Source organism: Ixodes scapularis, unplaced genomic scaffold (genome assembly GCF_016920785.2).
Source record: "Ixodes scapularis isolate PalLabHiFi unplaced genomic scaffold, ASM1692078v2 ptg000324l_1___fragment_3__unscaffolded, whole genome shotgun sequence".
Taxonomy (NCBI): Eukaryota; Metazoa; Arthropoda; class Arachnida; order Ixodida; family Ixodidae; genus Ixodes; species Ixodes scapularis.
The window spans coordinates 260006-286608 of NW_024609968.1; positions in this window are offsets into that span (position 1 = coordinate 260006).

Genomic DNA, 26603 nt, shown 5'->3' on the forward strand with positions numbered 1-26603 from the left:
CTCGATAGTGTCGCCGCCGTGTAGCAGACTTCACGCCGCAAGATGACGAAGTGCGAAACTTGAGCGGCGGTGAAACGATGATTTAACCATGCAGGAGTGATAGCCGTCGTGCTCTGCTTTGCTGATAAAATCGGGCGGACGAAAAGCTGCGAGACGAAACATACGAGCGATAAGCTTTCCAGCCAAGAAGGCCGCAAATCCCAACGGAGTGCAGCTTAACCGTCCGTTTTATAGCGCCGACCAAAGCGAAGCTCGATGGTGTCGCCGCCGTGTAGCAGACTTCACGCCGCAAGATGACGAAGTGCGAAACCTGAGCGGCGGTGAAACGATGATTTAACCATGCAGGAGTGATAGCCGTCGTGCTCTGCTTTGCTGATAAAATCGGGCGAACGAAAAGCCGCGAGACGAAACAGACGAGCGATAAGCTTTCCAGCCAAGAAGGCCGCAAATCCCAACGGAGTGCAGCTTAACCGTCCGTTTTATAGCGCCGACCAAAGCGAAGCTCGATAGTGTCGCCGCCGTGTAGCAGACTTCACGCCGCAAGATGACGAAGTGCGAAACCTGAGCGGCGGTGAAACGATGATTTAACCATGCAGGAGTGATAGCCGTCGTGCTCTGCTTTGCTGATAAAATCGGGCGGACGAAAAGCCGCGAGACGAAACATACGAGCGATAAGCTTTCCAGCCAAGAAGGCCGCAAATCCCAACGGAGTGCAGCTTAACCGTCCGTTTTATAGCGCCGACCAAAGCGAAGCTCGATAGTGTCGCCGCCGTGTAGCAGACTTCACGCCGCAAGATGACGAAGTGCGAAACCTGAGCGGCGGTGAAACGATGATTTAACCATGCAGGAGTGATAGCCGTCGTGCTCTGCTTTGCTGATAAAATCGGGCGAACGAAAAGCCGCGAGACGAAACAGACGAGCGATAAGCTTTCCAGCCAAGAAGGCCGCAAATCCCAACGGAGTGCAGCTTAACCGTCCGTTTTATAGCGCCGACCAAAGCGAAGCTCGATAGTGTCGCCGCCGTGTAGCAGACTTCACGCCGCAAGATGACGAAGTGCGAAACTTGAGCGGCGGTGAAACGATGATTTAACCATGCAGGAGTGATAGCCGTCGTGCTCTGCTTTGCTGATAAAATCGGGCGGACGAAAAGCTGCGAGACGAAACAGACGAGCGATAAGCTTTCCAGCCAAGAAGGCCGCAAATCCCAACGGAGTGCAGCTTAACCGTCCGTTTTATAGCGCCGACCAAAGCGAAGCTCGATGGTGTCGCCGCCGTGTAGCAGACTTCACGCCGCAAGATGACGAAGTGCGAAACCTGAGCGGCGGTGAAACGATGATTTAACCATGCAGGAGTGATAGCCGTCGTGCTCTGCTTTGCTGATAAAATCGGGCGAACGAAAAGCCGCGAGACGAAACAGACGAGCGATAAGCTTTCCAGCCAAGAAGGCCGCAAATCCCAACGGAGTGCAGCTTAACCGTCCGTTTTATAGCGCCGACCAAAGCGAAGCTCGATAGTGTCGCCGCCGTGTAGCAGACTTCACGCCGCAAGATGACGAAGTGCGAAACCTGAGCGGCGGTGAAACGATGATTTAACCATGCAGAAGTGATAGCCGTCGTGCTCTGCTTTGCTGATAAAATCGGGCGGACGAAAAGCCGCGAGACGAAACATACGAGCGATAAGCTTTCCAGCCAAGAAGGCCGCAAATCCCAACGGAGTGCAGCTTAACCGTCCGTTTTATAGCGCCGACCAAAGCGAAGCTCGATAGTGTCGCCGCCGTGTAGCAGACTTCACGCCGCAAGATGACGAAGTGCGAAACCTGAGCGGCGGTGAAACGATGATTTAACCATGCAGGAGTGATAGCCGTCGTGCTCTGCTTTGCTGATAAAATCGGGCGAACGAAAAGCCGCGAGACGAAACAGACGAGCGATAAGCTTTCCAGCCAAGAAGGCCGCAAATCCCAACGGAGTGCAGCTTAACCGTCCGTTTTATAGCGCCGACCAAAGCGAAGCTCGATAGTGTCGCCGCCGTGTAGCAGACTTCACGCCGCAAGATGACGAAGTGCGAAACCTGAGCGGCGGTGAAACGATGATTTAACCATGCAGGAGTTATAGCCGTCGTGCTCTGCTTTGCTGATAAAATCGGGCGAACGAAAAGCCGCGAGACGAAACATACGAGCGATAAGCTTTCCAGCCAAGAAGGCCGCAAATCCCAACGGAGTGCAGCTTAACCGTCCGTTTTATAGCGCCGACCAAAGCGAAGCTCGATAGTGTCGCCGCCGTGTAGCAGACTTCACGCCGCAAGATGACGAAGTGCGAAACCTGAGCGGCGGTGAAACGATGATTTAACCATGCAGGAGTGATAGCCGTCGTGCTCTGCTTTGCTGATAAAATCGGGCGAACGAAAAGCCGCGAGACGAAACAGACGAGCGATAAGCTTTCCAGCCAAGAAGGCCGCAAATCCCAACGGAGTGCAGCTTAACCGTCCGTTTTATAGCGCCGACCAAAGCGAAGCTCGATAGTGTCGCCGCCGTGTAGCAGACTTCACGCCGCAAGATGACGAAGTGCGAAACCTGAGCGGCGGTGAAACGATGATTTAACCATGCAGGAGTGATAGCCGTCGTGCTCTGCTTTGCTGATAAAATCGGGCGGACGAAAAGCCGCGAGACGAAACATACGAGCGATAAGCTTTCCAGCCAAGAAGGCCGCAAATCCCAACGGAGTGCAGCTTAACCGTCCGTTTTATAGCGCCGACCAAAGCGAAGCTCGATAGTGTCGCCGCCGTGTAGCAGACTTCACGCCGCAAGATGACGAAGTGCGAAACCTGAGCGGCGGTGAAACGATGATTTAACCATGCAGGAGTGATAGCCGTCGTGCTCTGCTTTGCTGATAAAATCGGGCGAACGAAAAGCCGCGAGACGAAACAGACGAGCGATAAGCTTTCCAGCCAAGAAGGCCGCAAATCCCAACGGAGTGCAGCTTAACCGTCCGTTTTATAGCGCCGACCAAAGCGAAGCTCGATAGTGTCGCCGCCGTGTAGCAGACTTCACGCCGCAAGATGACGAAGTGCGAAACCTGAGCGGCGGTGAAACGATGATTTAACCATGCAGGAGTGATAGCCGTCGTGCTCTGCTTTGCTGATAAAATCGGGCGAACGAAAAGCCGCGAGACGAAACAGACGAGCGATAAGCTTTCCAGCCAAGAAGGCCGCAAATCCCAACGGAGTGCAGCTTAACCGTCCGTTTTATAGCGCCGACCAAAGCGAAGCTCGATAGTGTCGCCGCCGTGTAGCAGACTTCACGCCGCAAGATGACGAAGTGCGAAACTTGAGCGGCGGTGAAACGATGATTTAACCATGCAGGAGTGATAGCCGTCGTGCTCTGCTTTGCTGATAAAATCGGGCGAACGAAAAGCCGCGAGACGAAACAGACGAGCGATAAGCTTTCCAGCCAAGAAGGCCGCAAATCCCAACGGAGTGCAGCTTAACCGTCCGTTTTATAGCGCCGACCAAAGCGAAGCTCGATAGTGTCGCCGCCGTGTAGCAGACTTCACGCCGCAAGATGACGAAGTGCGAAACTTGAGCGGCGGTGAAACGATGATTTAACCATGCAGGAGTGATAGCCGTCGTGCTCTGCTTTGCTGATAAAATCGGGCGAACGAAAAGCCGCGAGACGAAACAGACGAGCGATAAGCTTTCCAGCCAAGAAGGCCGCAAATCCCAACGGAGTGCAGCTTAACCGTCCGTTTTATAGCGCCGACCAAAGCGAAGCTCGATGGTGTCGCCGCCGTGTAGCAGACTTCACGCCGCAAGATGACGAAGTGCGAAACTTGAGCGGCGGTGAAACGATGATTTAACCATGCAGGAGTGATAGCCGTCGTGCTCTGCTTTGCTGATAAAATCGGGCGGACGAAAAGCTGCGAGACGAAACATACGAGCGATAAGCTTTCCAGCCAAGAAGGCCGCAAATCCCAACGGAGTGCAGCTTAACCGTCCGTTTTATAGCGCCGACCAAAGCGAAGCTCGATGGTGTCGCCGCCGTGTAGCAGACTTCACGCCGCAAGATGACGAAGTGCGAAACTTGAGCGGCGGTGAAACGATGATTTAACCATGCAGGAGTGATAGCCGTCGTGCTCTGCTTTGCTGATAAAATCGGGCGGACGAAAAGCCGCGAGACGAAACAGACGAGCGATAAGCTTTCCAGCCAAGAAGGCCGCAAATCCCAACGGAGTGCAGCTTAACCGTCCGTTTTATAGCGCCGACCAAAGCGAAGCTCGATAGTGTCGCCGCCGTGTAGCAGACTTCACGCCGCAAGATGACGAAGTGCGAAACTTGAGCGGCGGTGAAACGATGATTTAACCATGCAGGAGTGATAGCCGTCGTGCTCTGCTTTGCTGATAAAATCGGGCGGACGAAAAGCTGCGAGACGAAACATACGAGCGATAAGCTTTCCAGCCAAGAAGGCCGCAAATCCCAACGGAGTGCAGCTTAACCGTCCGTTTTATAGCGCCGACCAAAGCGAAGCTCGATGGTGTCGCCGCCGTGTAGCAGACTTCACGCCGCAAGATGACGAAGTGCGAAACCTGAGCGGCGGTGAAACGATGATTTAACCATGCAGGAGTGATAGCCGTCGTGCTCTGCTTTGCTGATAAAATCGGGCGGACGAAAAGCCGCGAGACGAAACAGACGAGCGATAAGCTTTCCAGCCAAGAAGGCCGCAAATCCCAACGGAGTGCAGCTTAACCGTCCGTTTTATAGCGCCGACCAAAGCGAAGCTCGATAGTGTCGCCGCCGTGTAGCAGACTTCACGCCGCAAGATGACGAAGTGCGAAACTTGAGCGGCGGTGAAACGATGATTTAACCATGCAGGAGTGATAGCCGTCGTGCTCTGCTTTGCTGATAAAATCGGGCGGACGAAAAGCCGCGAGACGAAACAGACGAGCGATAAGCTTTCCAGCCAAGAAGGCCGCAAATCCCAACGGAGTGCAGCTTAACCGTCCGTTTTATAGCGCCGACCAAAGCGAAGCTCGATAGTGTCGCCGCCGTGTAGCAGACTTCACGCCGCAAGATGACGAAGTGCGAAACTTGAGCGGCGGTGAAACGATGAATTAACCATGCAGGAGTGATAGCCGTCGTGCTCTGCTTTGCTGATAAAATCGGGCGGACGAAAAGCTGCGAGACGAAACATACGAGCGATAAGCTTTCCAGCCAAGAAGGCCGCAAATCCCAACGGAGTGCAGCTTAACCGTCCGTTTTATAGCGCCGACCAAAGCGAAGCTCGATGGTGTCGCCGCCGTGTAGCAGACTTCACGCCGCAAGATGACGAAGTGCGAAACTTGAGCGGCGGTGAAACGATGATTTAACCATGCAGGAGTGATAGCCGTCGTGCTCTGCTTTGCTGATGAAATCGGGCGGACGAAAAGCCGCGAGACGAAACAGACGAGCGATAAGCTTTCCAGCCAAGAAGGCCGCAAATCCCAACGGAGTGCAGCTTAACCGTCCGTTTTATAGCGCCGACCAAAGCGAAGCTCGATAGTGTCGCCGCCGTGTAGCAGACTTCACGCCGCAAGATGACGAAGTGCGAAAGCTGAGCGGCGGTGAAACGATGATTTAACCATGCAGGAGTGATAGCCGTCGTGCTCTGCTTTGCTGATAAAATCGGGCGAACGAAAAGCTGCGAGACGAAACATACGAGCGATAAGCTTTCCAGCCAAGAAGGCCGCAAATCCCAACGGAGTGCAGCTTAACCGTCCGTTTTATAGCGCCGACCAAAGCGAAGCTCGATGGTGTCGCCGCCGTGTAGCAGACTTCACGCCGCAAGATGACGAAGTGCGAAACCTGAGCGGCGGTGAAACGATGATTTAACCATGCAGGAGTGATAGCCGTCGTGCTCTGCTTTGCTGATAAAATCGGGCGAACGAAAAGCCGCGAGACGAAACAGACGAGCGATAAGCTTTCCAGCCAAGAAGGCCGCAAATCCCAACGGAGTGCAGCTTAACCGTCCGTTTTATAGCGCCGACCAAAGCGAAGCTCGATGGTGTCGCCGCCGTGTAGCAGACTTCACGCCGCAAGATGACGAAGTGCGAAACCTGAGCGGCGGTGAAACGATGATTTAACCATGCAGGAGTGATAGCCGTCGTGCTCTGCTTTGCTGATAAAATCGGGCGGACGAAAAGCCGCGAGACGAAACATACGAGCGATAAGCTTTCCAGCCAAGAAGGCCGCAAATCCCAACGGAGTGCAGCTTAACCGTCCGTTTTATAGCGCCGACCAAAGCGAAGCTCGATGGTGTCGCCGCCGTGTAGCAGACTTCACGCCGCAAGATGACGAAGTGCGAAACCTGAGCGGCGGTGAAACGATGATTTAACCATGCAGGAGTGATAGCCGTCGTGCTCTGCTTTGCTGATAAAATCGGGCGAACGAAAAGCCGCGAGACGAAACAGACGAGCGATAAGCTTTCCAGCCAAGAAGGCCGCAAATCCCAACGGAGTGCAGCTTAACCGTCCGTTTTATAGCGCCGACCAAAGCGAAGCTCGATAGTGTCGCCGCCGTGTAGCAGACTTCACGCCGCAAGATGACGAAGTGCGAAACTTGAGCGGCGGTGAAACGATGATTTAACCATGCAGGAGTGATAGCCGTCGTGCTCTGCTTTGCTGATAAAATCGGGCGGACGAAAAGCTGCGAGACGAAACATACGAGCGATAAGCTTTCCAGCCAAGAAGGCCGCAAATCCCAACGGAGTGCAGCTTAACCGTCCGTTTTATAGCGCCGACCAAAGCGAAGCTCGATGGTGTCGCCGCCGTGTAGCAGACTTCACGCCGCAAGATGACGAAGTGCGAAACCTGAGCGGCGGTGAAACGATGATTTAACCATGCAGGAGTGATAGCCGTCGTGCTCTGCTTTGCTGATAAAATCGGGCGAACGAAAAGCCGCGAGACGAAACAGACGAGCGATAAGCTTTCCAGCCAAGAAGGCCGCAAATCCCAACGGAGTGCAGCTTAACCGTCCGTTTTATAGCGCCGACCAAAGCGAAGCTCGATAGTGTCGCCGCCGTGTAGCAGACTTCACGCCGCAAGATGACGAAGTGCGAAACCTGAGCGGCGGTGAAACGATGATTTAACCATGCAGGAGTGATAGCCGTCGTGCTCTGCTTTGCTGATAAAATCGGGCGGACGAAAAGCCGCGAGACGAAACATACGAGCGATAAGCTTTCCAGCCAAGAAGGCCGCAAATCCCAACGGAGTGCAGCTTAACCGTCCGTTTTATAGCGCCGACCAAAGCGAAGCTCGATAGTGTCGCCGCCGTGTAGCAGACTTCACGCCGCAAGATGACGAAGTGCGAAACCTGAGCGGCGGTGAAACGATGATTTAACCATGCAGGAGTGATAGCCGTCGTGCTCTGCTTTGCTGATAAAATCGGGCGAACGAAAAGCCGCGAGACGAAACAGACGAGCGATAAGCTTTCCAGCCAAGAAGGCCGCAAATCCCAACGGAGTGCAGCTTAACCGTCCGTTTTATAGCGCCGACCAAAGCGAAGCTCGATAGTGTCGCCGCCGTGTAGCAGACTTCACGCCGCAAGATGACGAAGTGCGAAACTTGAGCGGCGGTGAAACGATGATTTAACCATGCAGGAGTGATAGCCGTCGTGCTCTGCTTTGCTGATAAAATCGGGCGGACGAAAAGCTGCGAGACGAAACAGACGAGCGATAAGCTTTCCAGCCAAGAAGGCCGCAAATCCCCACGGAGTGCAGCTTAACCGTCCGTTTTATAGCGCCGACCAAAGCGAAGCTCGATGGTGTCGCCGCCGTGTAGCAGACTTCACGCCGCAAGATGACGAAGTGCGAAACCTGAGCGGCGGTGAAACGATGATTTAACCATGCAGGAGTGATAGCCGTCGTGCTCTGCTTTGCTGATAAAATCGGGCGAACGAAAAGCCGCGAGACGAAACAGACGAGCGATAAGCTTTCCAGCCAAGAAGGCCGCAAATCCCAACGGAGTGCAGCTTAACCGTCCGTTTTATAGCGCCGACCAAAGCGAAGCTCGATAGTGTCGCCGCCGTGTAGCAGACTTCACGCCGCAAGATGACGAAGTGCGAAACCTGAGCGGCGGTGAAACGATGATTTAACCATGCAGAAGTGATAGCCGTCGTGCTCTGCTTTGCTGATAAAATCGGGCGGACGAAAAGCCGCGAGACGAAACATACGAGCGATAAGCTTTCCAGCCAAGAAGGCCGCAAATCCCAACGGAGTGCAGCTTAACCGTCCGTTTTATAGCGCCGACCAAAGCGAAGCTCGATAGTGTCGCCGCCGTGTAGCAGACTTCACGCCGCAAGATGACGAAGTGCGAAACCTGAGCGGCGGTGAAACGATGATTTAACCATGCAGGAGTGATAGCCGTCGTGCTCTGCTTTGCTGATAAAATCGGGCGAACGAAAAGCCGCGAGACGAAACAGACGAGCGATAAGCTTTCCAGCCAAGAAGGCCGCAAATCCCAACGGAGTGCAGCTTAACCGTCCGTTTTATAGCGCCGACCAAAGCGAAGCTCGATAGTGTCGCCGCCGTGTAGCAGACTTCACGCCGCAAGATGACGAAGTGCGAAACCTGAGCGGCGGTGAAACGATGATTTAACCATGCAGGAGTTATAGCCGTCGTGCTCTGCTTTGCTGATAAAATCGGGCGAACGAAAAGCCGCGAGACGAAACATACGAGCGATAAGCTTTCCAGCCAAGAAGGCCGCAAATCCCAACGGAGTGCAGCTTAACCGTCCGTTTTATAGCGCCGACCAAAGCGAAGCTCGATAGTGTCGCCGCCGTGTAGCAGACTTCACGCCGCAAGATGACGAAGTGCGAAACCTGAGCGGCGGTGAAACGATGATTTAACCATGCAGGAGTGATAGCCGTCGTGCTCTGCTTTGCTGATAAAATCGGGCGAACGAAAAGCCGCGAGACGAAACAGACGAGCGATAAGCTTTCCAGCCAAGAAGGCCGCAAATCCCAACGGAGTGCAGCTTAACCGTCCGTTTTATAGCGCCGACCAAAGCGAAGCTCGATAGTGTCGCCGCCGTGTAGCAGACTTCACGCCGCAAGATGACGAAGTGCGAAACCTGAGCGGCGGTGAAACGATGATTTAACCATGCAGGAGTGATAGCCGTCGTGCTCTGCTTTGCTGATAAAATCGGGCGGACGAAAAGCCGCGAGACGAAACATACGAGCGATAAGCTTTCCAGCCAAGAAGGCCGCAAATCCCAACGGAGTGCAGCTTAACCGTCCGTTTTATAGCGCCGACCAAAGCGAAGCTCGATAGTGTCGCCGCCGTGTAGCAGACTTCACGCCGCAAGATGACGAAGTGCGAAACCTGAGCGGCGGTGAAACGATGATTTAACCATGCAGGAGTGATAGCCGTCGTGCTCTGCTTTGCTGATAAAATCGGGCGAACGAAAAGCCGCGAGACGAAACAGACGAGCGATAAGCTTTCCAGCCAAGAAGGCCGCAAATCCCAACGGAGTGCAGCTTAACCGTCCGTTTTATAGCGCCGACCAAAGCGAAGCTCGATAGTGTCGCCGCCGTGTAGCAGACTTCACGCCGCAAGATGACGAAGTGCGAAACCTGAGCGGCGGTGAAACGATGATTTAACCATGCAGGAGTGATAGCCGTCGTGCTCTGCTTTGCTGATAAAATCGGGCGAACGAAAAGCCGCGAGACGAAACAGACGAGCGATAAGCTTTCCAGCCAAGAAGGCCGCAAATCCCAACGGAGTGCAGCTTAACCGTCCGTTTTATAGCGCCGACCAAAGCGAAGCTCGATAGTGTCGCCGCCGTGTAGCAGACTTCACGCCGCAAGATGACGAAGTGCGAAACTTGAGCGGCGGTGAAACGATGATTTAACCATGCAGGAGTGATAGCCGTCGTGCTCTGCTTTGCTGATAAAATCGGGCGAACGAAAAGCCGCGAGACGAAACAGACGAGCGATAAGCTTTCCAGCCAAGAAGGCCGCAAATCCCAACGGAGTGCAGCTTAACCGTCCGTTTTATAGCGCCGACCAAAGCGAAGCTCGATAGTGTCGCCGCCGTGTAGCAGACTTCACGCCGCAAGATGACGAAGTGCGAAACTTGAGCGGCGGTGAAACGATGATTTAACCATGCAGGAGTGATAGCCGTCGTGCTCTGCTTTGCTGATAAAATCGGGCGAACGAAAAGCCGCGAGACGAAACAGACGAGCGATAAGCTTTCCAGCCAAGAAGGCCGCAAATCCCAACGGAGTGCAGCTTAACCGTCCGTTTTATAGCGCCGACCAAAGCGAAGCTCGATGGTGTCGCCGCCGTGTAGCAGACTTCACGCCGCAAGATGACGAAGTGCGAAACTTGAGCGGCGGTGAAACGATGATTTAACCATGCAGGAGTGATAGCCGTCGTGCTCTGCTTTGCTGATAAAATCGGGCGGACGAAAAGCTGCGAGACGAAACATACGAGCGATAAGCTTTCCAGCCAAGAAGGCCGCAAATCCCAACGGAGTGCAGCTTAACCGTCCGTTTTATAGCGCCGACCAAAGCGAAGCTCGATGGTGTCGCCGCCGTGTAGCAGACTTCACGCCGCAAGATGACGAAGTGCGAAACTTGAGCGGCGGTGAAACGATGATTTAACCATGCAGGAGTGATAGCCGTCGTGCTCTGCTTTGCTGATAAAATCGGGCGGACGAAAAGCCGCGAGACGAAACAGACGAGCGATAAGCTTTCCAGCCAAGAAGGCCGCAAATCCCAACGGAGTGCAGCTTAACCGTCCGTTTTATAGCGCCGACCAAAGCGAAGCTCGATAGTGTCGCCGCCGTGTAGCAGACTTCACGCCGCAAGATGACGAAGTGCGAAACTTGAGCGGCGGTGAAACGATGATTTAACCATGCAGGAGTGATAGCCGTCGTGCTCTGCTTTGCTGATAAAATCGGGCGGACGAAAAGCTGCGAGACGAAACATACGAGCGATAAGCTTTCCAGCCAAGAAGGCCGCAAATCCCAACGGAGTGCAGCTTAACCGTCCGTTTTATAGCGCCGACCAAAGCGAAGCTCGATGGTGTCGCCGCCGTGTAGCAGACTTCACGCCGCAAGATGACGAAGTGCGAAACCTGAGCGGCGGTGAAACGATGATTTAACCATGCAGGAGTGATAGCCGTCGTGCTCTGCTTTGCTGATAAAATCGGGCGGACGAAAAGCCGCGAGACGAAACAGACGAGCGATAAGCTTTCCAGCCAAGAAGGCCGCAAATCCCAACGGAGTGCAGCTTAACCGTCCGTTTTATAGCGCCGACCAAAGCGAAGCTCGATAGTGTCGCCGCCGTGTAGCAGACTTCACGCCGCAAGATGACGAAGTGCGAAACTTGAGCGGCGGTGAAACGATGATTTAACCATGCAGGAGTGATAGCCGTCGTGCTCTGCTTTGCTGATAAAATCGGGCGGACGAAAAGCCGCGAGACGAAACAGACGAGCGATAAGCTTTCCAGCCAAGAAGGCCGCAAATCCCAACGGAGTGCAGCTTAACCGTCCGTTTTATAGCGCCGACCAAAGCGAAGCTCGATAGTGTCGCCGCCGTGTAGCAGACTTCACGCCGCAAGATGACGAAGTGCGAAACTTGAGCGGCGGTGAAACGATGAATTAACCATGCAGGAGTGATAGCCGTCGTGCTCTGCTTTGCTGATAAAATCGGGCGGACGAAAAGCTGCGAGACGAAACATACGAGCGATAAGCTTTCCAGCCAAGAAGGCCGCAAATCCCAACGGAGTGCAGCTTAACCGTCCGTTTTATAGCGCCGACCAAAGCGAAGCTCGATGGTGTCGCCGCCGTGTAGCAGACTTCACGCCGCAAGATGACGAAGTGCGAAACTTGAGCGGCGGTGAAACGATGAATTAACCATGCAGGAGTGATAGCCGTCGTGCTCTGCTTTGCTGATAAAATCGGGCGGACGAAAAGCCGCGAGACGAAACAGACGAGCGATAAGCTTTCCAGCCAAGAAGGCCGCAAATCCCAACGGAGTGCAGCTTAACCGTCCGTTTTATAGCGCCGACCAAAGCGAAGCTCGATGGTGTCGCCGCCGTGTAGCAGACTTCACGCCGCAAGATGACGAAGTGCGAAACTTGAGCGGCGGTGAAACGATGAATTAACCATGCAGGAGTGATAGCCGTCGTGCTCTGCTTTGCTGATAAAATCGGGCGGACGAAAAGCTGCGAGACGAAACATACGAGCGATAAGCTTTCCAGCCAAGAAGGCCGCAAATCCCAACGGAGTGCAGCTTAACCGTCCGTTTTATAGCGCCGACCAAAGCGAAGCTCGATGGTGTCGCCGCCGTGTAGCAGACTTCACGCCGCAAGATGACGAAGTGCGAAACTTGAGCGGCGGTGAAACGATGAATTAACCATGCAGGAGTGATAGCCGTCGTGCTCTGCTTTGCTGATAAAATCGGGCGGACGAAAAGCCGCGAGACGAAACAGACGAGCGATAAGCTTTCCAGCCAAGAAGGCCGCAAATCCCAACGGAGTGCAGCTTAACCGTCCGTTTTATAGCGCCGACCAAAGCGAAGCTCGATAGTGTCGCCGCCGTGTAGCAGACTTCACGCCGCAAGATGACGAAGTGCGAAACTTGAGCGGCGGTGAAACGATGAATTAACCATGCAGGAGTGATAGCCGTCGTGCTCTGCTTTGCTGATAAAATCGGGCGGACGAAAAGCTGCGAGACGAAACATACGAGCGATAAGCTTTCCAGCCAAGAAGGCCGCAAATCCCAACGGAGTGCAGCTTAACCGTCCGTTTTATAGCGCCGACCAAAGCGAAGCTCGATGGTGTCGCCGCCGTGTAGCAGACTTCACGCCGCAAGATGACGAAGTGCGAAACTTGAGCGGCGGTGAAACGATGATTTAACCATGCAGGAGTGATAGCCGTCGTGCTCTGCTTTGCTGATAAAATCGGGCGAACGAAAAGCCGCGAGACGAAACAGACGAGCGATAAGCTTTCCAGCCAAGAAGGCCGCAAATCCCAACGGAGTGCAGCTTAACCGTCCGTTTTATAGCGCCGACCAAAGCGAAGCTCGATGGTGTCGCCGCCGTGTAGCAGACTTCACGCCGCAAGATGACGAAGTGCGAAACTTGAGCGGCGGTGAAACGATGAATTAACCATGCAGGAGTGATAGCCGTCGTGCTCTGCTTTGCTGATAAAATCGGGCGGACGAAAAGCTGCGAGACGAAACATACGAGCGATAAGCTTTCCAGCCAAGAAGGCCGCAAATCCCAACGGAATGCAGCTTAACCGTCCGTTTTATAGCGCCGACCAAAGCGAAGCTCGATGGTGTCGCCGCCGTGTAGCAGACTTCACGCCGCAAAATGACGAAGTGCGAAACTTGAGCGGCGGTGAAACGATGATTTAACCATGCAGGAGTGATAGCCGTCGTGCTCTGCTTTGCTGATAAAATCGGGCGGACGAAAAGCTGCGAGACGAAACATACGAGCGATAAGCTTTCCAGCCAAGAAGGCCGCAAATCCCAACGGAGTGCAGCTTAACCGTCCGTTTTATAGCGCCGACCAAAGCGAAGCTCGATGGTGTCGCCGCCGTGTAGCAGACTTCACGCCGCAAGATGACGAAGTGCGAAACTTGAGCGGCGGTGAAACGATGATTTAACCATGCAGGAGTGATAGCCGTCGTGCTCTGCTTTGCTGATAAAATCGGGCGAACGAAAAGCCGCGAGACGAAACAGACGAGCGATAAGCTTTCCAGCCAAGAAGGCCGCAAATCCCAACGGAGTGCAGCTTAACCGTCCGTTTTATAGCGCCGACCAAAGCGAAGCTCGATAGTGTCGCCGCCGTGTAGCAGACTTCACGCCGCAAGATGACGAAGTGCGAAACTTGAGCGGCGGTGAAACGATGATTTAACCATGCAGGAGTGATAGCCGTCGTGCTCTGCTTTGCTGATAAAATCGGGCGGACGAAAAGCTGCGAGACGAAACATACGAGCGATAAGCTTTCCAGCCAAGAAGGCCGCAAATCCCAACGGAGTGCAGCTTAACCGTCCGTTTTATAGCGCCGACCAAAGCGAAGCTCGATGGTGTCGCCGCCGTGTAGCAGACTTCACGCCGCAAGATGACGAAGTGCGAAACTTGAGCGGCGGTGAAACGATGATTTAACCATGCAGGAGTGATAGCCGTCGTGCTCTGCTTTGCTGATAAAATCGGGCGAACGAAAAGCCGCGAGACGAAACAGACGAGCGATAAGCTTTCCAGCCAAGAAGGCCGCAAATCCCAACGGAGTGCAGCTTAACCGTCCGTTTTATAGCGCCGACCAAAGCGAAGCTCGATAGTGTCGCCGCCGTGTAGCAGACTTCACGCCGCAAGATGACGAAGTGCGAAACTTGAGCGGCGGTGAAACGATGATTTAACCATGCAGGAGTGATAGCCGTCGTGCTCTGCTTTGCTGATAAAATCGGGCGGACGAAAAGCTGCGAGACGAAACATACGAGCGATAAGCTTTCCAGCCAAGAAGGCCGCAAATCCCAACGGAGTGCAGCTTAACCGTCCGTTTTATAGCGCCGACCAAAGCGAAGCTCGATGGTGTCGCCGCCGTGTAGCAGACTTCACGCCGCAAGATGACGAAGTGCGAAACCTGAGCGGCGGTGAAACGATGATTTAACCATGCAGGAGTGATAGCCGTCGTGCTCTGCTTTGCTGATAAAATCGGGCGAACGAAAAGCCGCGAGACGAAACAGACGAGCGATAAGCTTTCCAGCCAAGAAGGCCGCAAATCCCAACGGAGTGCAGCTTAACCGTCCGTTTTATAGCGCCGACCAAAGCGAAGCTCGATGGTGTCGCCGCCGTGTAGCAGACTTCACGCCGCAAGATGACGAAGTGCGAAACTTGAGCGGCGGTGAAACGATGATTTAACCATGCAGGAGTGATAGCCGTCGTGCTCTGCTTTGCTGATAAAATCGGGCGGACGAAAAGCCGCGAGACGAAACAGACGAGCGATAAGCTTTCCAGCCAAGAAGGCCGCAAATCCCAACGGAGTGCAGCTTAACCGTCCGTTTTATAGCGCCGACCAAAGCGAAGCTCGATAGTGTCGCCGCCGTGTAGCAGACTTCACGCCGCAAGATGACGAAGTGCGAAACCTGAGCGGCGGTGAAACGATGATTTAACCATGCAGGAGTGATAGCCGTCGTGCTCTGCTTTGCTGATAAAATCGGGCGGACGAAAAGCTGCGAGACGAAACATACGAGCGATAAGCTTTCCAGCCAAGAAGGCCGCAAATCCCAACGGAGTGCAGCTTAACCGTCCGTTTTATAGCGCCGACCAAAGCGAAGCTCGATAGTGTCGCCGCCGTGTAGCAGACTTCACGCCGCAAGATGACGAAGTGCGAAACCTGAGCGGCGGTGAAACGATGATTTAACCATGCAGGAGTGATAGCCGTCGTGCTCTGCTTTGCTGATAAAATCGGGCGAACGAAAAGCCGCGAGACGAAACAGACGAGCGATAAGCTTTCCAGCCAAGAAGGCCGCAAATCCCAACGGAGTGCAGCTTAACCGTCCGTTTTATAGCGCCGACCAAAGCGAAGCTCGATGGTGTCGCCGCCGTGTAGCAGACTTCACGCCGCAAGATGACGAAGTGCGAAACCTGAGCGGCGGTGAAACGATGATTTAACCATGCAGGAGTGATAGCCGTCGTGCTCTGCTTTGCTGATAAAATCGGGCGGACGAAAAGCCGCGAGACGAAACAGACGAGCGATAAGCTTTCCAGCCAAGAAGGCCGCAAATCCCAACGGAGTGCAGCTTAACCGTCCGTTTTATAGCGCCGACCAAAGCGAAGCTCGATAGTGTCGCCGCCGTGTAGCAGACTTCACGCCGCAAGATGACGAAGTGCGAAACTTGAGCGGCGGTGAAACGATGAATTAACCATGCAGGAGTGATAGCCGTCGTGCTCTGCTTTGCTGATAAAATCGGGCGAACGAAAAGCCGCGAGACGAAACAGACGAGCGATAAGCTTTCCAGCCAAGAAGGCCGCAAATCCCAACGGAGTGCAGCTTAACCGTCCGTTTTATAGCGCCGACCAAAGCGAAGCTCGATAGTGTCGCCGCCGTGTAGCAGACTTCACGCCGCAAGATGACGAAGTGCGAAACCTGAGCGGCGGTGAAACGATGATTTAACCATGCAGGAGTGATAGCCGTCGTGCTCTGCTTTGCTGATAAAATCGGGCGAACGAAAAGCCGCGAGACGAAACAGACGAGCGATAAGCTTTCCAGCCAAGAAGGCCGCAAATCCCAACGGAGTGCAGCTTAACCGTCCGTTTTATAGCGCCGACCAAAGCGAAGCTCGATAGTGTCGCCGCCGTGTAGCAGACTTCACGCCGCAAGATGACGAAGTGCGAAACTTGAGCGGCGGTGAAACGATGATTTAACCATGCAGGAGTGATAGCCGTCGTGCTCTGCTTTGCTGATAAAATCGGGCGAACGAAAAGCCGCGAGACGAAACAGACGAGCGATAAGCTTTCCAGCCAAGAAGGCCGCAAATCCCAACGGAGTGCAGCTTAACCGTCCGTTTTATAGCGCCGACCAAAGCGAAGCTCGATAGTGTCGCCGCCGTGTAGCAGACTTCACGCCGCAAGATGACGAAGTGCGAAACCTGAGCGGCGGTGAAACGATGATTTAACCATGCAGGAGTGATAGCCGTCGTGCTCTGCTTTGCTGATAAAATCGGGCGAACGAAAAGCCGCGAGACGAAACAGACGAGCGATAAGCTTTCCAGCCAAGAAGGCCGCAAATCCCAACGGAGTGCAGCTTAACCGTCCGTTTTATAGCGCCGACCAAAGCGAAGCTCGATAGTGTCGCCGCCGTGTAGCAGACTTCACGCCGCAAGATGACGAAGTGCGAAACCTGAGCGGCGGTGAAACGATGATTTAACCATGCAGGAGTGATAGCCGTCGTGCTCTGCTTTGCTGATAAAATCGGGCGGACGAAAAGCCGCGAGACGAAACATACGAGCGATAAGCTTTCCAGCCAAGAAGGCCGCAAATCCCAACGGAGTGCAGCTTAACCGTCCGTTTTATAGCGCCGACCAAAGCGAAGCTCGATAGTGTCGCCGCCGTGTAGCAGACTTCACGCCGCAAGATGACGAAGTGCGAAACCTGAGCGGCGGTGAAACGATGATTTAACCATGCAGGAGTGATAGCCGTCGTGCTCTGCTTTGCTGATAAAATCGGGCGGACGAAAAGCCGCGAGACGAAACATACGAGCGATAAGCTTTCCAGCCAAGAAGGCCGCAAATCCCAACGGAGTGCAGCTTAACCGTCCGGTTTATAGCGCCGACCAAAGCGAAGCTCGATAGTGTCGCCGCCGTGTAGCAGACTTCACGCCGCAAGATGACGAAGTGCGAAACCTGAGCGGCGGTGAAACGATGATTTAACCATGCAGGAGTGATAGCCGTCGTGCTCTGCTTTGCTGATAAAATCGGGCGAACGAAAAGCCGCGAGACGAAACAGACGAGCGATAAGCTTTCCAGCCAAGAAGGCCGCAAATCCCAACGGAGTGCAGCTTAACCGTCCGTTTTATAGCGCCGACCAAAGCGAAGCTCGATGGTGTCGCCGCCGTGTAGCAGACTTCACGCCGCAAGATGACGAAGTCCGAAACTTGAGCGGCGGTGAAACGATGAATTAACCATGCAGGAGTGATAGCCGTCGTGCTCTGCTTTGCTGATAAAATCGGGCGAACGAAAAGCCGCGAGACGAAACAGACGAGCGATAAGCTTTCCAGCCAAGAAGGCCGCAAATCCCAACGGAGTGCAGCTTAACCGTCCGTTTTATAGCGCCGACCAAAGCGAAGCTCGATAGTGTCGCCGCCGTGTAGCAGACTTCACGCCGCAAGATGACGAAGTGCGAAACTTGAGCGGCGGTGAAACGATGAATTAACCATGCAGGAGTGATAGCCGTCGTGCTCTGCTTTGCTGATAAAATCGGGCGGACGAAAAGCTGCGAGACGAAACATACGAGCGATAAGCTTTCCAGCCAAGAAGGCCGCAAATCCCAACGGAGTGCAGCTTAACCGTCCGTTTTATAGCGCCGACCAAAGCGAAGCTCGATGGTGTCGCCGCCGTGTAGCAGACTTCACGCCGCAAGATGACGAAGTGCGAAACTTGAGCGGCGGTGAAACGATGATTTAACCATGCAGGAGTGATAGCCGTCGTGCTCTGCTTTGCTGATAAAATCGGGCGGACGAAAAGCTGCGAGACGAAACAGACGAGCGATAAGCTTTCCAGCCAAGAAGGCCGCAAATCCCAACGGAGTGCAGCTTAACCGTCCGTTTTATAGCGCCGACCAAAGCGAAGCTCGATAGTGTCGCCGCCGTGTAGCAGACTTCACGCCGCAAGATGACGAAGTGCGAAACTTGAGCGGCGGTGAAACGATGATTTAACCATGCAGGAGTGATAGCCGTCGTGCTCTGCTTTGCTGATAAAATCGGGCGAACGAAAAGCCGCGAGACGAAACAGACGAGCGATAAGCTTTCCAGCCAAGAAGGCCGCAAATCCCAACGGAGTGCAGCTTAACCGTCCGTTTTATAGCGCCGACCAAAGCGAAGCTCGATGGTGTCGCCGCCGTGTAGCAGACTTCACGCCGCAAGATGACGAAGTGCGAAACCTGAGCGGCGGTGAAACGATGATTTAACCATGCAGGAGTGATAGCCGTCGTGCTCTGCTTTGCTGATAAAATCGGGCGAACGAAAAGCCGCGAGACGAAACAGACGAGCGATAAGCTTTCCAGCCAAGAAGGCCGCAAATCCCAACGGAGTGCAGCTTAACCGTCCGTTTTATAGCGCCGACCAAAGCGAAGCTCGATAGTGTCGCCGCCGTGTAGCAGACTTCACGCCGCAAGATGACGAAGTGCGAAACTTGAGCGGCGGTGAAACGATGATTTAACCATGCAGGAGTGATAGCCGTCGTGCTCTGCTTTGCTGATAAAATCGGGCGGACGAAAAGCCGCGAGACGAAACAGACGAGCGATAAGCTTTCCAGCCAAGAAGGCCGCAAATCCCAACGGAGTGCAGCTTAACCGTCCGTTTTATAGCGCCGACCAAAGCGAAGCTCGATAGTGTCGCCGCCGTGTAGCAGACTTCACGCCGCAAGATGACGAAGTGCGAAACTTGAGCGGCGGTGAAACGATGAATTAACCATGCAGGAGTGATAGCCGTCGTGCTCTGCTTTGCTGATAAAATCGGGCGGACGAAAAGCTGCGAGACGAAACATACGAGCGATAAGCTTTCCAGCCAAGAAGGCCGCAAATCCCAACGGAGTGCAGCTTAACCGTCCGTTTTATAGCGCCGACCAAAGCGAAGCTCGATAGTGTCGCCGCCGTGTAGCAGACTTCACGCCGCAAGATGACGAAGTGCGAAACCTGAGCGGCGGTGAAACGATGATTTAACCATGCAGGAGTGATAGCCGTCGTGCTCTGCTTTGCTGATAAAATCGGGCGGACGAAAAGCTGCGAGACGAAACAGACGAGCGATAAGCTTTCCAGCCAAGAAGGCCGCAAATCCCAACGGAGTGCAGCTTAACCGTCCGTTTTATAGCGCCGACCAAAGCGAAGCTCGATGGTGTCGCCGCCGTGTAGCAGACTTCACGCCGCAAGATGACGAAGTGCGAAACTTGAGCGGCGGTGAAACGATGATTTAACCATGCAGGAGTGATAGCCGTCGTGCTCTGCTTTGCTGATAAAATCGGGCGGACGAAAAGCTGCGAGACGAAACAGACGAGCGATAAGCTTTCCAGCCAAGAAGGCCGCAAATCCCAACGGAGTGCAGCTTAACCGTCCGTTTTATAGCGCCGACCAAAGCGAAGCTCGATGGTGTCGCCGCCGTGTAGCAGACTTCACGCCGCAAGATGACGAAGTGCGAAACTTGAGCGGCGGTGAAACGATGAATTAACCATGCAGGAGTGATAGCCGTCGTGCTCTGCTTTGCTGATAAAATCGGGCGGACGAAAAGCTGCGAGACGAAACAGACGAGCGATAAGCTTTCCAGCCAAGAAGGCCGCAAATCCCAACGGAGTGCAGCTTAACCGTCCGTTTTATAGCGCCGACCAAAGCGAAGCTCGATGGTGTCGCCGCCGTGTAGCAGACTTCACGCCGCAAGATGACGAAGTGCGAAACTTGAGCGGCGGTGAAACGATGATTTAACCATGCAGGAGTGATAGCCGTCGTGCTCTGCTTTGCTGATAAAATCGGGCGGACGAAAAGCTGCGAGACGAAACAGACGAGCGATAAGCTTTCCAGCCAAGAAGGCCGCAAATCCCAACGGAGTGCAGCTTAACCGTCCGTTTTATAGCGCCGACCAAAGCGAAGCTCGATGGTGTCGCCGCCGTGTAGCAGACTTCACGCCGCAAGATGACGAAGTGCGAAACTTGAGCGGCGGTGAAACGATGAATTAACCATGCAGGAGTGATAGCCGTCGTGCTCTGCTTTGCTGATAAAATCGGGCGGACGAAAAGCTGCGAGACGAAACATACGAGCGATAAGCTTTCCAGCCAAGAAGGCCGCAAATCCCAACGGAGTGCAGCTTAACCGTCCGTTTTATAGCGCCGACCAAAGCGAAGCTCGATGGTGTCGCCGCCGTGTAGCAGACTTCACGCCGCAAGATGACGAAGTGCGAAACTTGAGCGGCGGTGAAACGATGATTTAACCATGCAGGAGTGATAGCCGTCGTGCTCTGCTTTGCTGATAAAATCGGGCGAACGAAAAGCCGCGAGACGAAACAGACGAGCGATAAGCTTTCCAGCCAAGAAGGCCGCAAATCCCAACGGAGTGCAGCTTAACCGTCCGTTTTATAGCGCCGACCAAAGCGAAGCTCGATGGTGTCGCCGCCGTGTAGCAGACTTCACGCCGCAAGATGACGAAGTGCGAAACTTGAGCGGCGGTGAAACGATGAATTAACCATGCAGGAGTGATAGCCGTCGTGCTCTGCTTTGCTGATAAAATCGGGCGGACGAAAAGCTGCGAGACGAAACATACGAGCGATAAGCTTTCCAGCCAAGAAGGCCGCAAATCCCAACGGAATGCAGCTTAACCGTCCGTTTTATAGCGCCGACCAAAGCGAAGCTCGATGGTGTCGCCGCCGTGTAGCAGACTTCACGCCGCAAAATGACGAAGTGCGAAACTTGAGCGGCGGTGAAACGATGATTTAACCATGCAGGAGTGATAGCCGTCGTGCTCTGCTTTGCTGATAAAATCGGGCGGACGAAAAGCTGCGAGACGAAACATACGAGCGATAAGCTTTCCAGCCAAGAAGGCCGCAAATCCCAACGGAGTGCAGCTTAACCGTCCGTTTTATAGCGCCGACCAAAGCGAAGCTCGATGGTGTCGCCGCCGTGTAGCAGACTTCACGCCGCAAGATGACGAAGTGCGAAACTTGAGCGGCGGTGAAACGATGATTTAACCATGCAGGAGTGATAGCCGTCGTGCTCTGCTTTGCTGATAAAATCGGGCGAACGAAAAGCCGCGAGACGAAACAGACGAGCGATAAGCTTTCCAGCCAAGAAGGCCGCAAATCCCAACGGAGTGCAGCTTAACCGTCCGTTTTATAGCGCCGACCAAAGCGAAGCTCGATAGTGTCGCCGCCGTGTAGCAGACTTCACGCCGCAAGATGACGAAGTGCGAAACTTGAGCGGCGGTGAAACGATGATTTAACCATGCAGGAGTGATAGCCGTCGTGCTCTGCTTTGCTGATAAAATCGGGCGGACGAAAAGCTGCGAGACGAAACATACGAGCGATAAGCTTTCCAGCCAAGAAGGCCGCAAATCCCAACGGAGTGCAGCTTAACCGTCCGTTTTATAGCGCCGACCAAAGCGAAGCTCGATGGTGTCGCCGCCGTGTAGCAGACTTCACGCCGCAAGATGACGAAGTGCGAAACTTGAGCGGCGGTGAAACGATGATTTAACCATGCAGGAGTGATAGCCGTCGTGCTCTGCTTTGCTGATAAAATCGGGCGGACGAAAAGCTGCGAGACGAAACATACGAGCGATAAGCTTTCCAGCCAAGAAGGCCGCAAATCCCAACGGAGTGCAGCTTAACCGTCCGTTTTATAGCGCCGACCAAAGCGAAGCTCGATAGTGTCGCCGCCGTGTAGCAGACTTCACGCCGCAAGATGACGAAGTGCGAAACTTGAGCGGCGGTGAAACGATGAATTAACCATGCAGGAGTGATAGCCGTCGTGCTCTGCTTTGCTGATAAAATCGGGCGGACGAAAAGCCGCGAGACGAAACAGACGAGCGATAAGCTTTCCAGCCAAGAAGGCCGCAAATCCCAACGGAGTGCAGCTTAACCGTCCGTTTTATAGCGCCGACCAAAGCGAAGCTCGATAGTGTCGCCGAATGTGTAGCACACTTCACGCCGCAAGATGACGAAGTGCGAAACTTGAGCGGCGGTGAAACGATGATTTAACCATGCAGGAGTGATAGCCGTCGTGCTCTGCTTTGCTGATAAAATCGGGCGGACGAAAAGCCGCGAGACGAAACAGACGAGCGATAAGCTTTCCAGCCAAGAAGGCCGCAAATCCCAACGGAGTGCAGCTTAACCGTCCGTTTTATAGCGCCGACCAAAGCGAAGCTCGATAGTGTCGCCGCCGTGTAGCAGAGTTCACGCCGCAAGATGACGAAGTGCGAAACTTGAGCGGCGGTGAAACGATGATTTAACCATGCAGGAGCGATAGCCGTCGTGCTCTGCTTTGCTGATAAAATCGGGCGGACGAAAAGCTGCGAGACGAAACATACGAGCGATAAGCTTTCCAGCCAAGAAGGCCGCAAATCCCAACGGAGTGCAGCTTAACCGTCCGTTTTATAGCGCCGACCAAAGCGAAGCTCGATAGTGTCGCCGCCGTGTAGCAGACTTCACGCCGCAAGATGACGAAGTGCGAAACTTGAGCGGCGGTGAAACGATGAATTAACCATGCAGGAGTGATAGCCGTCGTGCTCTGCCTTGCTGATAAAATCGGGCGAACGAAAAGCCGCGAGACGAAACAGACGAGCGATAAGCTTTCCAGCCAAGAAGGCCGCAAATCCCAACGGAGTGCAGCTTAACCGTCCGTTTTATAGCGCCGACCAAAGCGAAGCTCGATAGTGTCGCCGCCGTGTAGCAGACTTCACGCCGGAAGATGACGAAGTGCGAAACTTGAGCGGCGGTGAAACGATGATTTAACCATGCAGGAGTGATAGCCGTCGTGCTCTGCTTTTCTGATAAAATCGGGCGGACGAAAAGCCGCGAGACGAAACAGACGAGCGATAAGCTTTCCAGCCAAGAAGGCCGCAAATCCCAACGGAGTGCAGCTTAACCGTCCGTTTTATAGCGCCGGCCAAAGCGAAGCTCGATAGTGTCGCCGCCATGTAGCAGACTTCACGCCGCAAGATGACGAAGTGCGAAACTTGAGCGGCGGTGAAACGATGATTTAACCATGCAGGAGTGATAGCCGTCGTGCTCTGCTTTGCTGATAAAATCGGGCGGACGAAAAGCCGCGAGACGAAACAGACGAGCGATAAGCTTTCCAGCCAAGAAGGCCGCAAATCCCAACGGAGTGCAGCTTAACCGTCCGTTTTATAGCGCCGACCAAAGCGAAGCTCGATAGTGTCGCCGCCGTGTAGCAGACTTCACGCCGCAAGATGACGAAGTGCGAAACTTGAGCGGCGGTGAAACGATGATTTAACCATGCAGGAGTGATAGCCGTCGTGCTCTGCTTTGCTGATAAAATCGGGCGGACGAAAAGCCGCGAGACGAAACAGACGAGCGATAAGCTTTCCAGCCAAGAAGGCCGCAAATCCCAACGGAGTGCAGCTTAACCGTCCGTTTTATAGCGCCGACCAAAGCGAAGCTCGATAGTGTCGCCGCCGTGTAGCAGACTTCACGCCGCAAGATGACGAAGTGCGAAACTTGAGCGGCGGTGAAACGATGATTTAACCATGCAGGAGTGATAGCCGTCGTGCTCTGCTTTGCTGATAAAATCGGGCGGACGAAAAGCTGCGAGACGAAACATACGAGCGATAAGCTTTCCAGCCAAGAAGGCCGCAAATCCCAACGGAGTGCAGCTTAACCGTCCGTTCTATAGCGCCGACCAAAGCGAAGCTCGATGGTGTCGCCGCCGTGTAGCAGACTTCACGCCGCAAGATGACGAAGTGCGAAGCTTGAGCGGCGGTGAAACGATGATTTAACCATGCAGGAGTGATAGCCGTCGTGCTCTGCTTTGCTGATAAAATCGGGCGGACGAAAAGCTGCGAGACGAAACATACGAGCGATAAGCTTTCCAGCCAAGAAGGCCGCAAATCCCAACGGAGTGCAGCTTAACCGTCCGTTTTATAGCGCCGACCAAAGCGAAGCTCGATAGTGTCGCCGCCGTGTAGCAGACTTCACGCCGCAAGATGACGAAGTGCGAAGCTTGAGCGGCGGTGAAACGATGATTTAACCATGCAGGAGTGATAGCCGTCGTGCTCTGCTTTGCTGATAAAATCGGGCGGACGAAAAGCTGCGAGACGAAACATACGAGCGATAAGCTTTCCAGCCAAGACGGCCGCAAATCCCAACGGAGTGCAGCTTAACCGTCCGTTTTATAGCGCCGACCAAAGCGAAGCTCGATGGTGTCGCCGCCGTGTAGCAGACTTCACGCCGCAAGATGACGAAGTGCGAAACCTGAGCGGCGGTGAAACGATGATTTAACCATGCAGGAGTGATAGCCGTCGTGCTCTGCTTTGCTGATAAAATCGGGCGAACGAAAAGCCGCTAGACGAAACAGACGAGCGATAAGCTTTCCAGCCAAGAAGGCCGCAAATCCCAACGGAGTGCAGCTTAACCGTCTGTTTTATAGCGCCGACCAAAGCGAAGCTCGATGGTGTCGCCGCCGTGTAGCAGACTTCACGCCGCAAGATGACGAAGTGCGAAACCTGAGCGGCGGTGAAACGATGATTTAACCATGCAGGAGTGATAGCCGTCGTGCTCTGCTTTGCTGATAAAATCGGGCGGACGAAAAGCTGCGAGACGAAACATACGAGCGATAAGCTTGTCAGCCAAGAAGGCCGCAAATCCCAACGGAGTGCAGCTTAACCGTCCGTTTTATAGCGCCGACCAAAGCGAAGCTCGATGGTGTCGCCGCCGTGTCGCAGACTTCACGCCGCAAGATGACGAAGTGCGAAACCTGAGCGGCGGTGAAACGATGATTTAACCATGCAGGAGTGATAGCCGTCGTGCTCTGCTTTGCTGATAAAATCGGGCGAACGAAAAGCCGCGAGACGAAACAGACGAGCGATAAGCTTTCCAGCCAAGAAGGCCGCAAATCCCAACGGAGTGCAGCTTAACCGTCCGTTTTATAGCGCCGACCAAAGCGAAGCTCGATGGTGTCGCCGCCGTGTCGCAGACTTCACGCCGCAAGATGACGAAGTGCGAAACCTGAGCGGCGGTGAAACGATGATTTAACCATGCAGGAGTGATAGCCGTCGTGCTCTGCTTTGCTGATAAAATCGGGCGAACGAAAAGCCGCGAGACGAAACAGACGAGCGATAAGCTTGTCAGCCAAGAAGGCCGCAAATCCCAACGGAGTGCAGCTTAACCGTCCGTTTTATAGCGCCGACCAAAGCGAAGCTCGATGGTGTCGCCGCCGTGTAGCAGACTTCACGCCGCAAGATGAGGAAGTGCGAAACCTGAGCGGCGGTGAAACGATGATTTAACCATGCAGGAGTGATAGCCGTCGTGCTCTGCTTTGCTGATAAAATCGGGCGAACGAAAAGCCGCGAGACGAAACAGACGAGCGATAAGCTTTCCAGCCAAGAAGGCCGCAAATCCCAACGGAGTGCAGCTTAACCGTCCGTTTTATAGCGCCGACCAAAGCGAAGCTCGATGGTGTCGCCGCCGTGTAGCAGACTTCACGCCGCAAGATGACGAAGTGCGAAACCTGAGCGGCGGTGAAACGATGATTTAACCATGCAGGAGTGATAGCCGTCGTGCTCTGCTTTGCTGATAAAATCGGGCGAACGAAAAGCCGCGAGACGAAACAGACGAGCGATAAGCTTGTCAGCCAAGAAGGCCGCAAATCCCAACGGAGTGCAGCTTAACCGTCTGTTTTATAGCGCCGACCAAAGCGAAGCTCGATGGTGTCGCCGCCGTGTAGCAGACTTCACGCCGCAAGATGACGAAGTGCGAAACCTGAGCGGCGGTGAAACGATGATTTAACCATGCAGGAGTGATAGCCGTCGTGCTCTGCTTTGCTGATAAAATCGGGCGAACGAAAAGCCGCGAGACGAAACAGACGAGCGATAAGCTTTCCAGCCAAGAAGGCCGCAAATCCCAACGGAGTGCAGCTTAACCGTCTGTTTTATAGCGCCGACCAAAGCGAAGCTCGATGGTGTCGCCGCCGTGTAGCAGACTTCACGCCGCAAGATGACGAAGTGCGAAACCTGAGCGGCGGTGAAACGATGATTTAACCATGCAGGAGTGATAGCCGTCGTGCTCTGCTTTGCTGATAAAATCGGGCGAACGAAAAGCCGCGAGACGAAACAGACGAGCGATAAGCTTGTCAGCCAAGAAGGCCGCAAATCCCAACGGAGTGCAGCTTAACCGTCCGTTTTATAGCGCCGACCAAAGC